Source organism: Chanodichthys erythropterus, chromosome 20 (assembly GCF_024489055.1).
Source record: "Chanodichthys erythropterus isolate Z2021 chromosome 20, ASM2448905v1, whole genome shotgun sequence".
NCBI classification, from domain to species: domain Eukaryota; kingdom Metazoa; phylum Chordata; class Actinopteri; order Cypriniformes; family Xenocyprididae; genus Chanodichthys; species Chanodichthys erythropterus.
This window is the reverse complement of record NC_090240.1, coordinates 18,898,887-18,913,596: the sequence shown is the minus strand read 5'-3', so window position 1 is coordinate 18,913,596 and position 14,710 is coordinate 18,898,887. Positions and strand designations below refer to the sequence as shown.

General features: G+C 35.2%; 1 long non-coding RNA gene across 4 annotated transcripts; it reads left to right on the top strand.

The window, feature by feature from the left end:
* The first annotated feature begins 7,664 nt into the window (after window positions 1-7,664).
* Window positions 7,665-12,912, top strand: LOC137009490 (uncharacterized). 4 transcript variants are annotated; one of them, XR_010892902.1, is made up of 6 exons: window positions 7,665-7,701; window positions 8,084-8,156; window positions 8,291-8,442; window positions 12,275-12,328; window positions 12,419-12,769; window positions 12,867-12,912. It is a non-coding gene; the product is annotated as an uncharacterized lncRNA (long non-coding RNA). The 4 variants fall into 4 exon arrangements; XR_010892904.1 differs by having other exon boundaries at window positions 12,275-12,583; window positions 12,712-12,769; window positions 12,867-12,911; XR_010892901.1 differs by having other exon boundaries at window positions 12,275-12,769.
* The last annotated feature ends 1,798 nt before the right edge of the window (window positions 12,913-14,710 follow it).

The following is a 14,710-nucleotide window of genomic DNA, read 5'->3' as shown; positions in this document are numbered from 1 at the left end:
AAATGCATTTCCCATCTTGACTGTGAGAGCTGTCGGATTCACAATAACAGACTGGATCCTTTTATTCGAGAGCCAACCTGAGAAAGAAAGAAAAAACGCCTTTCATCCTGGACAAAAGAGGTATTCATTTTATGCATATCACTGATCTTGCTGTCTGCTCTGCCCAATCAAACCCAAAATACCTCGCAAAAAGCAAGAAGCCACCAAAGAATAAACTGCTGTTGGAAAATAAGATGTGTTTCATGGTTCACTCTTTCATGGTTTTTTCATAGCAAGTCTGGTGTTGCATCAATTTGAGCAGTGAAAGGAGTCTCATATAATCTGTCTGATATAATCAGTCGCTCTGTTAAATATGAAATATACAAAAAGAAGTGCAATAACAAATATCCATAAGTCATAGATATATAACAGCAACAGCTGCACCACATTGTATAAGAATTACCTATAGTATATCACTAGACACCAAGGCTGGATTATTCCTTATTATTGGATTATTATTTTTTGAGTGGACGACAGCCATTTGCAGATTTAGCACACATTCTGGGTCAAAATGCAGATTTGGGAGTGGGAGCACATCTTTAAACTTTAAGCAAATATCAGTGCTTTTGGATTGTACCTTTAATCAATCGATATCTGTATGCATATATTTAGTAATCAAAGCACAGAGTAGCAGAGGGCATCTATTATTTATAGTGTAGTTTATTCATCAACACACTGGCCAACTGACAGGTGCACAGCGTACAACTCAAGCTAAAGAAATGATTTTCTTCCTGTCAGTATGCAAGATAAGACTTTAAAACTTATCATTCTGACATAAATTGACACATATATCACGCTGAACCTCTACTTCTCTCTCTCTCTCTCTCTCTCTCATGCCTTTGTATGTCTTTGAAGTTAGTTTCTCACTAGTCTCAAGTTACAAATCTGAAAATGAATCTGAAAACTATACAGAGCAACAGCAGAGAGAACATGTAAATAGGGAACTGTGGTGTAGATGTATCTAGAAATGGAAAGGACATTTTCTTGCTCATTTTTTTGTTTTGTTTTATTGAATACCATTTAAAAGTCTTTCAAAAAACTCTCTGCTCACCAAGACTGAAAAATAAGGCTCAGAAATACAGTAAAATAACTCTTTTCTATTTTAATATATTTTAAAAGGTAATCAGCCAAATCAGCCAGTCTTCAGTGTCACATGATCCTTCAGAAATTATTCTAATATGATTTGGTGCTCAAGAAACATTTCTTATGTTAAATATTTTTGTGGAAACTGTCAAAAAAAAAAAAAAAAAAAGCTTCTTTGATGAATAGAACAAAATCAGCATTTATATGAAATAGAATTTTTTTGTAACATTATAAAATGTCTTTACTGTTACTTTTTATCACTTAAATGTGTCCTTGACTCCTTGTTGAATAAAAGTATTAAATCCTAAAATCTATTTGTTGGAGTAAAAACAGAAACAAATGAGACAATTCTTGTAATACAGTAAGAGTATATAGATAATTCAACACGATCACATGAGAATGCGTATCAATAGTACGAGTTTGTAATCTCGTAGAATATATACGCCAAAATGAGTTTTGGCGTGTACGCGGTTTTTTCACGTACATATGATACGCACTTTATACGCGTGTATATGTTACGCTCTTGGGTAGGATGGGGGTGGGGGAGTGGGGGTTTCGTACGTATAATACGCCATAAAGTGCGTATCATATGCACACGAAAAACTGCGTACCCTAAACACGCCAAAACTCATTTTGGCGTATATATTCCACGAGATTACAAACTTGTACTATTGATACGCATTTTCGTGTGATCGGGCTCGATAATTTGGTTGTTTAGAATCTGATTTAAAGGGTTAGTTCACCCAAAAATGAAATTTCTGTCAATAAGTACTCACCCTCATGTCGTTCCAAACCTGTAAGACCATTAAGATATTTTTGATGAAATCGAAGATGTTTTTCATCCCCCTATATAGAAAGCAACATAATTACCGTCATTCAAAATCCAGAAAAGTAGTAGCTAAAAATGTTAAAATGATCAATGTGAGTACAGTATTTCAACCTTAATGTTATAAAGTAACAGACAGGCACGTGCACACATAGACAAAAAAGGGGCTTGAGCACCTGCCCTTTTTCTTCCTCGAGAGAAAGTGCCCTTTTTTCTGGGGTTTTTTTTTTTTAAATAAATGAATATATATTCCTGTTTATGTACAGCTTCCCTGTCAAACAAATATGTTTACTGAATAAAGCAAATAAAAAAATACTATATATCAGGTCGGCTTTGTCGAGTTCAGATGCCCTCCCTCCTCGACACAGCATTCATTCCCGCACGCGCGCGCGCCCCGCCCCACCTCATGTTTGCTGCTGGCTGAAAACTTGTGACAACTATTCCCGGGAAAATACAACTGCTGTCTGGTGATGAGAAGCGAAAAAGAAAAAAGCCCTAGATGGATCCATCCCGTGCATTTCTTTCAGGTAGGCTAGCCTATTTTCACAAACCTGAACGTTTTGGCTATTTAAGGGTTATTTATACACGCTGCATTAACGCTGCATTAATAGTTTGACCACCATAAACACATCTGCCTGATTTGATACTAACGAAATTTATGTCATATTATAATTTCAATTATTTTAATGTGCTATGCATTGCGTTTTGAACCATGGTAAAGATACCTGTAGGGCTGTCAATACCAGAAGAGGAGCATCCATGAACAGCATTATTAGACAGTTTTCTAAGGATGCACGATTTATTAAAGCTATTTAAAAACCATAATACAGCATTACATAATGCTATTCTTAAATCTATGCTTACACATGATAATACATCAATAAAAGTTTAAACCCTTGCTCTGTCTTTGCATGTTTGATGACCATATATTCTTGTTGAAGAAATTACAGTGGCTGTAGCATTTCTATCAAAAAAATATTATTAATATAATGGCCGAATATTATAATTTAAATAATAATATATTTTTAATTATGGTGGTTGGCTTTAATCATGGATTTGATCGTGCTGTGCTGTGCAGTGTAACAACAAAAATCAGCACGCTTTTGGCGCCCTCTGCAGGCATTTGTTATAATATATAATGTATTTATAACATTTCAGGGGAAAAAAACTCTTGATGTGTTTAAATATGCAGATTAGCTTATTTTGGTTAATTCAGAATAAATCTACAGATGCTAACAGACGGATGATAGTAGGGTTAAAACAAACACCATCTAAATGGGTTAGGGTTAAGTTCTTCCCATTAGAGTAAAAGAAGACATTAAAGCAAAAATAGACCAAAATCTTAAAATTGTCCACTACATGAAAGAAGTATTCAAATAACCAAAAGAATTAAAACAATTTATTGATTTGTGCAAAATAAACAGTACATAATAGTGAAACTATGTCCCTCTCCTCAGTTCAGTCATTTATTCTAAATATATAGCTACTTCAAAATAGTTGCTGTTTTCTGCTCTTGAGATAAACTCTCGTGAATACTAAAGACGGTCTTTGTGTGAAATGATTATTTTGTAGAAATCTGTGGAGAGTGTAAGGGAAGTCAAAGTTGTCAATATATTTAAGGGTTCCTTATTTTGTAAATAAATAATTATGAGAAGTGCCCTTTTTTCCACTTGAGCCCCTGCCCCCCAAAATGTCTGTGCACGTCCCTGGTAACAGAAATACTTTTTGTACGCAAAAACATAACAAAAATATTGACTTTATTCAACAAATTTTGATTTCGATTCAATTCAATATAGATTATTTTGGAAGTAGTATTTCAGTTACAGTACATGCAAATTTTCTAGAGGAAAAAAGTCTCTCAACTAAGTTAATTCTGTAAACTATAAGTCAGTTGGTACTACTATAATAATATTGAAGGTTAAATTAACTTATTTATATACAAACACTTAAATTACACTCAATGATGTTTTTATTATAAATAAAGTTTAGAATTACATAATCATATTTCTACTCCAATTTGGGTTTCTTTTTAAATATAAACATTTAAATCGCGGCTGTCATAACTGATTTATTCAAACATGCATTAAATATAAAAAGTAATAATGAATATGGTGCATAGTTATATTTATCATAATGTTGCTTTCTAGAGTACATTTTTCTAGCTGTCTAATGAGTTTATGGTCACAATATGTTTTTTGAGGTAAATGTGACATTACGTGACATTGTTTACAAGCTGTTTTATTGACGTCTATCCGCGGTTGAAACACTGATTGAGCTATTACACGAGACATGATACGGATTTTGGTAAGTTGTACTGTATATTTTAACATACCTTCAGTTGTTTATTCGTGTTCATTTCGCGCTGTAACTGGTATTAAAGCAGATGAGAGGATGTTCACATGCGCTTCTCTTTAACTGAGGCGCTACAGCGATCTGTCACGTGACATAAAACAGCGCCAAAACGGTATTTATTTTTTGAATCTCATAATAAGATGGACGTCATTTGAAATCTGAGACTTTGCTTCATATCAAAAGTAACAAAGCACAAAGATTATTGTGATTTATTGGATGGGAGGCGCGCTGCATATTCTGTTCATTCATCAACTGAAAACAACAGACTAGACTAATCGATTCTTGGGATTTAAAAATCGATATCGGTTCTTAAAAATGAGAATCAAATAAATCGAGAAATCGATATTTTTTTACCCAGCCCTACAAAGTATTCCCTTCGCTTCATAACATTAAGGTTGGGCTATTTTAACGATGTCTTCACTACTTTTCTGGACCTTGAATGACGGTATTATTGTTTCTAAGGGAGATAAGAAAACCTATCAGATTTCATCAAAAGAATATTAATTTGTGTTCCAAAGATGAACGAATGTCTTACAGGTTTGGAACGACGTTATGGTGAGTAATTAATGACAGAAATGTAATTTTTGGATGAACCGTACCCTTTTAAATTCATATTAAAATCTCAGATTTTGATTGAAGATCTGGGCAAACTATTGATGTTAATATTGTTGAGATCTCTATTGAAACTCCTCTGAGACTCCTAAAGTCTATTTCTCAGAAAAACAAAACACTTAAGCAAACGTTTCCTGTGTGAAAGTATCTGTATCTAGTAGAAATGGAAATGAAAACGGTACAATCATGACTAGTCATAGTAATTTCTCATAAGGTGATCTGGAGGTAAATGTTCCCCTCTTCCTCACATCTCTTCATATAAATGTTGAGTCATCCACTGCCGTATCTGTGTGAAGTGTAATTTGAGTTGTGTTTTGTGGAAAATATTAGATCACTGTTGGAGCATTTTGGCCTTCAGTATCTCAGTCCAAAAAAACCACAGGCACCATGATACCAACAACATCATCTGCCCTCTCCTCTCCTCTCCTTCCAAATGCTCAGCTTCTTTTCAAAGTTACACTCTCTCACACACAAACACACACATAAAAGAGAGAGTGTGAGCCTTATAAAATAAACATGATTCTCTGCTCATCTTTCTCTATGCTACAGGGAAGGCGAGATATCTTTGGGGACACAGTCTCTCTCTCGCTTCTTTTTTCTCTCTCTTAGAATAGCTTCTTTCCCCTCACGTGCTGATGATGCTTCAGAGACAAACAGAATAAGTTAAATGTGAGAACGTGAAATCTCACATTTTACCAAACCTGAGATGTAAAATGTATAACACGAAATCAGGCCAGACAGACGGGGGTGTAGTGTATCAGATAAACAGACTGACACAATTATGAATACAAAAGAGAAATGTACAATTTTGCTCCAGTTTTCTATTTAAAAAGTTTATACGGTAGTGGTACTGAGAGAGACGGAGAGATGGCAAGGATGGAAGGTTGACAGGTGGAGTGGGAGGAGTAGCTATGACTGATGCATTGCCTCATCTTGGTACTAAGTGTGTGTGTGTGTGTGAGAATGTAGGATAAAAATGGCTGCAACGAGTGACATTCAAGGCCACTGACAGGAGGTAAATAAGAAATGTAATCTCCAAACCACAATAAACACATTTTTGTTCAAGCATTTGCACTTTTTTCATAGAAGACAACTGCAGAAGGTTTCGAGCAACTAGCGAGATAAAACCAATGCCACCGAATCTTTAGCTGAACAGTCAGTATGTGTCAGCGTGTCAGATTTTCAAACATGATGAGTCATTAGAATTCAGAATCTCCCAGGATTCAGTGTTCCTCAGACTTCTGTGGCAGGAACGAGATGAGTGTGGGAGTGAGAAGAGCAGAGACGTGTCATGATGCTTTGACAGGGGCATCCGTGAAAACAGTATGTGTTTGACACACTACACACACTCATATAATCTTTAAGGGTGGTAAAGATGAAGTTGCTTAATGGGGCGATATGTTTTTACAAATAAAAATAAAAGTATCCAATAATATAATTTATAATTTCACGAGTTCACACTTAGACATTAAAAGAGTATGCATATTTGGCGTGCTGTCCAGGGGAGGACTCCGAGCTCGGAATGTGGCCCTAACCCAGAGTACTCCCCCTCCATCCCTGGCTGGGATAGGAATAATCGAGAGTGAGGAGTTTGGGTGGAGGAGGGATTCTGGAATAACTGTTTTGGAACCGAGGTATATAAATGCCCCGTTTCGCAATGATAGGGTAGATCATTCGAACATGCTCCTCTCGAACTTTGTTAATAAAACTGCATGCACACACTCTTAGAAGAGGTCGAACCTTTGGAGTTCAATAAAGAACTTTACAGTGCAAATATGAACTTCTAACTATCAAAAAGGTTCAAAGTTGAACTTACAGGTAAAATGGTTATTTGGAAGTTCTTTTTAGAACCTTTGTTGTGGTAACAGGGTTCATATTAGAACCTGTGTGTAGTTAAGGTTCGTTTATGAACCTTTTCTAATATGATTGGAGTGTACAGTCGATACAGTGTTTCATCTGTACCCCGGACCTCCCCGCACATTTCTATAAATTGCATCATAACATTGAAAGACACCATGTTTTTTGTCCATTTTTAAAGCATAAACTAAGAAGACCAAGAATAAAAATTCAGTTTTACATTCATAAAATGGACAAGAAGCTGTTCAATGTTAAATGGAGAGGTGACGTGAAATTCTTAGCCCTAAAAATAGACTGTGTTCAATATCTTCCGCTTAGACAACCGTATAAATATTCCCCAATTGAAAAGGACACTATGCAGTTTTAGAGCAAAAATCATGAGTAAAGTGTGATGCACAGGCAATTTATTTTATGTTTCATCTCTCCTTCTGTTCCAACTTTATCTACTTTGTTATTAGCTCATGTTTTAGAAAACATTTCATAATTGTATTGTGTAAGGTTTCATCAGGAAGATTATTTTTTTCTTTATTTAGTTTATTATTATTATCATCATTACTACTACTACTACTACTACTATTGCTTTTACTACAGCTGTTGTTAATCATTTATGTGCTGAGATTGCTTGTGCCTAAATGTTTTTACAAAATAAGAATACTGACAAATAACTAGCAATTCAAAAGTACATTATTTTCACTCAAAGTAAAACGAGATTATTAATATTGTTTCGTTTTTAAGCATGAATAAGCAAATCCTTGAAAATGCTTTAAATGTTTTCTGTATCTGGGCTTTGGTACGCAACGCAATGCACTGAATCTCCACAAGTCTCTCTCGCGCAATGATGTCAGTGGTCACGTGGAAAAAACCGTTACAAATTTTGAAGCGGCAGCAGCCAGGACCGAGTGGGACTGAGCGGAACGACACAAAAATCTGAGGTAAGACAACATAACGTCTCAAATAAACTATTAACTTTTTGAAAAGCTATGAAACACCTATTTAATGTCATAATAACTTTAAGGTGTGTGATAATGAATAAATGACGACGGGCCTAAGCAGACACGTCGTGTTAATGCGGCCACAATATTGTCAATTTAACGGCCTGGAGAAATAATTCCGGGTGTACCACTTACTACACCTTTTCCACATGTACTATTTCAAGATATTTTGCCGTTTTTTATCCTTACTGTGTGTGCGCGTGTGTTTGCGCACACACACAGAGAGAGAGAGAGAGAGAATTTAGTAAAAAATGAAAAGTTTATTTTTATTCATATTTTATAACGCATTGTTTTCTAAATTGCAATATTTCTCTGCATATAGAGGCAAGAATGAGCTCAGAGCTGATTCACTGGAAAATCCATGTGGCTGACTGGTTGATGGCAACAGTTTCCAGGTGATCATCCCTACATTTCAAGGTTTATCTCACAAAAATGCACACTCTGTTTAACTTCCCTATTGCAGCAAAACAGACATTTTCACAGTTAAGCAGATATGACATTCTACTATTGAATCCTGTTGTTTTAACAGACAATGGAATTGATGCAGACACTTGAATGAACCTAACTGAAAACTATGATACCTAAAATATTCCCTAAATTGAAGGATCAAGTTAAATTCATAAGATTAGAAGAAAACCTAAAGACTGAGATGCCTACCAAGACCACAAACACCATTCATGTGTAAGTTTATTACATCTACTCTTAAAGTTTTAAAAAAGTATGTGGACACCTCTATTAATTATTATTAACATTTTTTAATTACTTAATAGGTTGTACTGAAGAATTCAGTGACTAGCATTTTCTCACATGTATGTATTTAGTTGACACTGTTATCCAAAACAACTTACATTGCTTTAAACTTATATTGCATTCCCGTTTTGGAATGGGATGCCCATCAACTTGTATAGGTGTGATGGTTAGGTTTCCACATACTTTTAGCTAAACTATATTGCTATCATTACAAATTACTGAGCTGTTAGTAGTACCATTATAACATGCACCTCTCTGCAGTTTTTTGTTTCTGTAGGACTTGATTTGGTATTTCACATGGATCAATCTCAACACAACGTATTGCTCAAACAGGGTGACCAGAAATTTATCAGCTACCCCACTAGCAATACAAAAAAACTTAAGGAGAGTGGAGATTTTTTTTCTTTATAAAATGTATTTATTACTTTTTTTTTTTATCACAAAGCAAATGGAGTTAAAAAATAATCTGTTTGATCAGATGTGCACATATATATCTTAATTCCCACAGTGAAGTACAGGTAAGTGCATAATTTTAAAGAAAGATGGAGGGTAAAATTGCCTCTCTTTAATTTCAGGTAAAGCAAGCAAACAATACAACAAGGTTAGTTTAGCCCTGGTTACCAAAAACCAGTCTTAAGTGACAAGACTGGAAGAGTGTATTTAAGAACGTGTCAAAGAGCCCTGCATTATAACATAGCCCAGCCTTTTATAGTATTTTAAATAATATTATTTTTAAAGGAGTCATGGTGTCACGGACAGAAGGAGACAACGTAATACAGTTCACAAAGGTTTATTATTGCAGGTGGCAGAGATGGGGAGAATAAACAGGTTAGTAGATTGAATGATGACAGGTTGAATGAAATCAGCTGGATGATAACAGTCTCTTTGTATTTGTAGATGATGGTGAGCGGATTGGTCTGGACTGAAGACAAAGGATGATGAAGGTGAGGGATCTCAATTATGAGACGAACAGGTAAGGAACCAGGTAAGTGACACATGGCATGAGATGCTTAAAAACTAATTCAAGAAAGATCACATTTGGCTGGTATTGAAAGACTAAATTAAATTCGTAGCAGGTTTAGCAAAGTAAGGAAATGGGTTATTTTACCAAGGGTCCAAGGACTTGTGACACTAAAAATATGGCAAGTATTGTAGATGTAAGTATGCCAAATGAAATAACACCTTTTCACTTACATAGCTAATATATATAAACTGAAGGGCTCTTTGACATGTTCTTACATACACTCTTCCAGTCTTGTCTCTTAAGAACTGTGCCCGGTTGCATAAAGCACCTTAAAGGGTTAGTTCATTTATTACTGACCCTCATGCCGTTCTACACCTGTAACACCTTCATTAATCTTCGAAATGCAAATTAAGATATTTTAGTTGAAATCCGATGGCTTCATAGCCAGCAATGACATTTCCTCTCTCAAGATCCATTAATGTACTAAAAACACATTTAAATCAGTTCATGTGAGTACAGTGGTTCAATATTAATATTATAAAGTGACGAGAATATTTTTGGTGTGCAAAAACTAAATAACAACTTATTTAGTGATGGCCAAATTCAAAACACTGCTGCAGGAAGCTGGTGTAGTATTTTTGGCACAGAAATACAGTACTCCGTCATTCGTCCAACTCGTGTTTTGAAACTTTGGCCATGTTTAGCATGAGAATCCAACCCTTTAACAGTGTAAATATGTAAGAATATAGCATTATACCCCCTTTAAGCTTCAGAGCGTTATGAATCAGCGTGTCGAATCATGATTCGGATTGCGGCGTCAAACCACCAAACTGCTGAAATCATGTGACTTTGGCGCTCCGAACTGCTGATTCGACACACTCATCATCACTATTTAAGTCCTTATTTTGTTTTTCTGGCACACCAAAAAATATTCTCGTGGCTTTATAATATTAATATTGAACCACAGTACTCACATGAACTGAATTAAATATGTTTTTAGTACATTAATGGATCTTGAGAGAGGAAGTGTCATTGCTGGCTATGCAGGCCTCACTGAGCCATCGGATTTCAACAAAATATCTTAAATTAGTCCACTTTCAAATAAAATTTTTCCTGATAATTTACTCACCCCCATGTCATCCAAGATGTTCATGTCTTTCTTTCAGTCGAAAAGAAATTAAGGTTTTTGATGAAAACATTCCAGGATTTTCTCCTTATAGTGGACTTAGGTGGACCCCAAACGGTTGTGGGTCAAAATTAATTAGTTTCAGTGGAGCTTCAAAGAGCTTTAAATGATACCAGATGAGGAATAAGGGTCTTATCTAGCAAAAAGATTGGTCATTTTCTAAAAAAATCAAATGTATATGCTTTTTTATAAACAAATGATCTCCTTCAAGTGGTTCCGCAAAACCGCACTTCCGTATTCTTCAAAAAGCTTATGCTGTATATCCTACGCCTTCCTATTCTACTTACGGAAAAACGGAACTGGTGCTGCATTCGTTCCATAAGTTGAATAGGGAAGGCGAAGGACGTATAGGGTATGCTGTTTGAAGAATACGGAAGTGGCAGAACCACTTGAAGGAGATCATTTGTTTATATAAAAGCATATACATTTTAAAAACAAATTAGAAAATGACCGATCGTTTCGCTAGATAAGACCCTTATTCCTCATCTGGTATCATTTAAAGCTCTTTGAAGCTGCACTGAAACTGTAATTTTGACCTTCAACCATTTGGGGTCCAGTGAAGTCCACTATAAGGAGAATAATCCTGGAATGTTTTCATCAAAAACCTTCATGTCTTTTCAACTGAAGAAAGAAATACATGAACATCTTGGATGACATGGAGGAGAGTAAATTATCAGGAAAATTTAAATGGAAAGTGAACTAATACTGTAAGGTGTGATTTCTCCTTAACTAAGGGAATGACTTAAGGGTGTTGTATAATACCTGTTTTCTTAGGTAAAAGAAACCGTTAAGTGTTTCACGACAGCAATCCAGGTTTTGCCATTATAAAATTCTGCTGTTGCCATGGACACGTTATTTGTTAATACTAAAATTGGGATTTCTGCCGTCATTCACTCACACTCATGTCATTGCAAACCCATAAGACATTCATTCATCTTTGGATAACAAATAAAGATATTTTTAATATTCTCTCATCATTTATGTCCATTCATTGAAAGACTGAATAAGGCTGTTTTGGAAGCTTGAATGTGCGCGCAAACACAAGAACCAATGAGATTTGTTCTTGCACGTGATGCACACATTTCCGCATCCGTTGACCATAAGAGATATAAATACGTATGTAATTCCATCAATGTTTATGTGAATAAACACCTAAATTACAATTTGTTCATCATATAAAGCAGTCGATCGTGTCTTGTTAGAATACTTGGATTGAACCTGCTCACTCCTTGTAACACTTGGGGAAAAAGGTGAAGTTTTCCAAACCTTATGTTATACTTAGGGAAATGACAGTTAAGGGGCTTTATGCAACACATCGTTTTTAAAAGGATTACTTAAGGGATATTCTTAGGGTTTATGATGTTTCGCCTAAAGAAAGGGTGTTGCAGAAAATAACCGTTAAGTTTAAGGGAAACATAAGGGCGATCTTATGGGAAAATTACACTTAAGGTGCTTTATGCAACCGGGCACTGGTATTTTGTAACAATGGCTGAGCACACCTTGTTGAATTGTTCGCTTGTTGGAGACCTGGAAATATAGAGAACTGTTTTTACTCTCCACCATTCTCTAAAATTACACACTTGCTTAATAATATATTTCTTTTGTTTTTTTAGATGGACAATCTGTCTGACCAAGATGTGTATCAAAAGAGGTCAAGGGCAGTTGGGGTAAGTGTCCCAGACAGAATCAACTTAAGTTTTTTAAGAATAGCAGACATATTTTTGTGGGTAGATTTATTCAGGAGAAGATGATTACAGCATTGGGATCCACTTGGATAAAATGAAAACCAAATGCTTGGAGATCACCAAATCCTTTTAGAGGACTAAATGACACGGACAAAGAGTGAGAGGACAGACTATATGAAACATCACTCCACAAAGGAAATATTATCATTATATCCAGCCCTTAATGTCCCCTCAGTTGTGAGTAAAATTGTGTTTCAAATTGTGACTTAAAAGCAAATAATAATGGAAATTATGTATCATTTAATACGTTTATATTGAATACATACATGTTATACTGAATATAACATTATTCTCTTCTTGTTTAGGAACCACGTACACCCAACCCTGTGCTGTATATACTGTAAATGGTGCCTTGTGTAACAGGTATACAAAGTATACTAGTAAATATTGTTATAATTCACACAAAATTGTTCATATACGTTTTATGATACCTGATCTAAAGGTGCGCTTCTCCTTTAAGTGATGCGAGGTCACAGTATGACCTAATTTCCTGTCCTGTCTCCTCCTCTTCCCTTTGAAATGTGATTCGATGGAAGAGGTAGGTTTCTTTTGTCATCCTGTTAATTTTATTTAATCCTAATGTTAATTATATCTTTTATATCTTTATTTCAACCCAATATGTATATGTAAAGTACTGTTTTATCTATCATTGGGATTATTTTTGATATTTTACATTCTTTGAGATATATTTCTGTCTTTATGTGAGACCAGCACATGGTAATGGAGGCGCACCATATTTGTTTTATAGAGTGTTATAAGGGCCACTCGATCTGAGGCTGCTTTATTTGTCTCTGTTAAACAGGTATGTTTTCTATATTATTTTCCTTATGTTCATGTTTTCTTCCGCCCTTTTGAAATGTGATTCGATGGAAGAGAGTGTTATAAGGGCCACTCAGTCTGAGGCTGCTTATTTTTCTCTTTTACTCAGTAAAAAGATCCAGTGAATCGACTGCTTGCTGTCCCGTGTCTGTTTCTGCATCCACACAACGTAACAACGCAGACCAAGTTTTAATACCCGGTGTCGCTGGCCGCACATCACGCTGGGCATAAGCGAGCCGCACGGGTTACACTTGGATGCAGTCTGTTTTAGAAATAATGATGCAAGGGGAGAAGGTCTGTGAAGTAGACGATATGACCAGGTCATATGACCATGTTATTCTAATGACAATGTACTTCATCTTCAACCTTGAATATGCTTCAAAGCCGAGAAACACTCTAACATTATTTGAAAAATAAAAATGTCCTGTTTAATGTCCTGTTTAAACATTATCTTAAAAATTATATATAAATGAAAAATTTAATAATATAAAAATGATAGATATTCAGCTACATTCTGTTAAAAGTTGATGGAAATGTATAGATTAATGAATGAATTAATTTATTTATTTGATTGTTTATTTATTTATTTATTTGAATTATAAAAAACAATATTCCTTTTTTCTCTGTCCATTGGTGCCTGTGCTCACATTTTATATTTATGTATTAAACATTTTATAGACAATCATTGTGTTCTGTATTCAGTGTTTTGAAATGGGATTAAGATATAGTTATACAAGTTATATATAAGACATATAGTTAATGTATAATTTATATTATATTTTAATAATTATTATTAATATATGTTATTGCTATCTAAAAGGAAAAGGTTCAAAATGGAACCTTAATGGGGCTTTAATGCACCTTTAAGTGAAGGTTCCAATTAGAACCTTTTTAAAAAGGTTCAAAAATGAACCTTTAAGGTTCCCCCACAGTTGCAATCGCCAGGAACCTCAAAAGGTTCATTTTTGAACCTTTTCTTCTTAGAGTGCAGAAAGAATCAGGTATAAGAATAAATTTCTTTCATTAATTAATCATGTCGTTCCACACCCACGAGACCTTCGTTCATCTTCAAAACACAAATTAAGATATTGTTTGATGAAATCCAAGAGGTTTTTTTATCCTCCATTGAAAGCAACGAAATTACCAAATTTAATATCCAGAAAAGTAGTAAAAACATTGTTGAAATAGTCAATGTGACTACAGTGGTTCAACCTTAATGTTATGAAGCAACAAGAATGCACAAAAATAATGCACGAAAAAATTTGTCTGTTACGCAGTGGGCGCAGTGCTGCGTTTCCGTGTTTACATCCGAACACCAGCTCATTATTGGCCGGCTCCTGCGTCAGCATCACACGTATGCGTCGTGCTGCTCACGTGAACAGGCATCAGCCAATACTGAGCCGCCGTTCGGACATAGAACCTGGAAGCGCTGCAATGAAAATAGCGTAGCAGAATGACAGGGGAGAGATGAATTTGTTGAATATA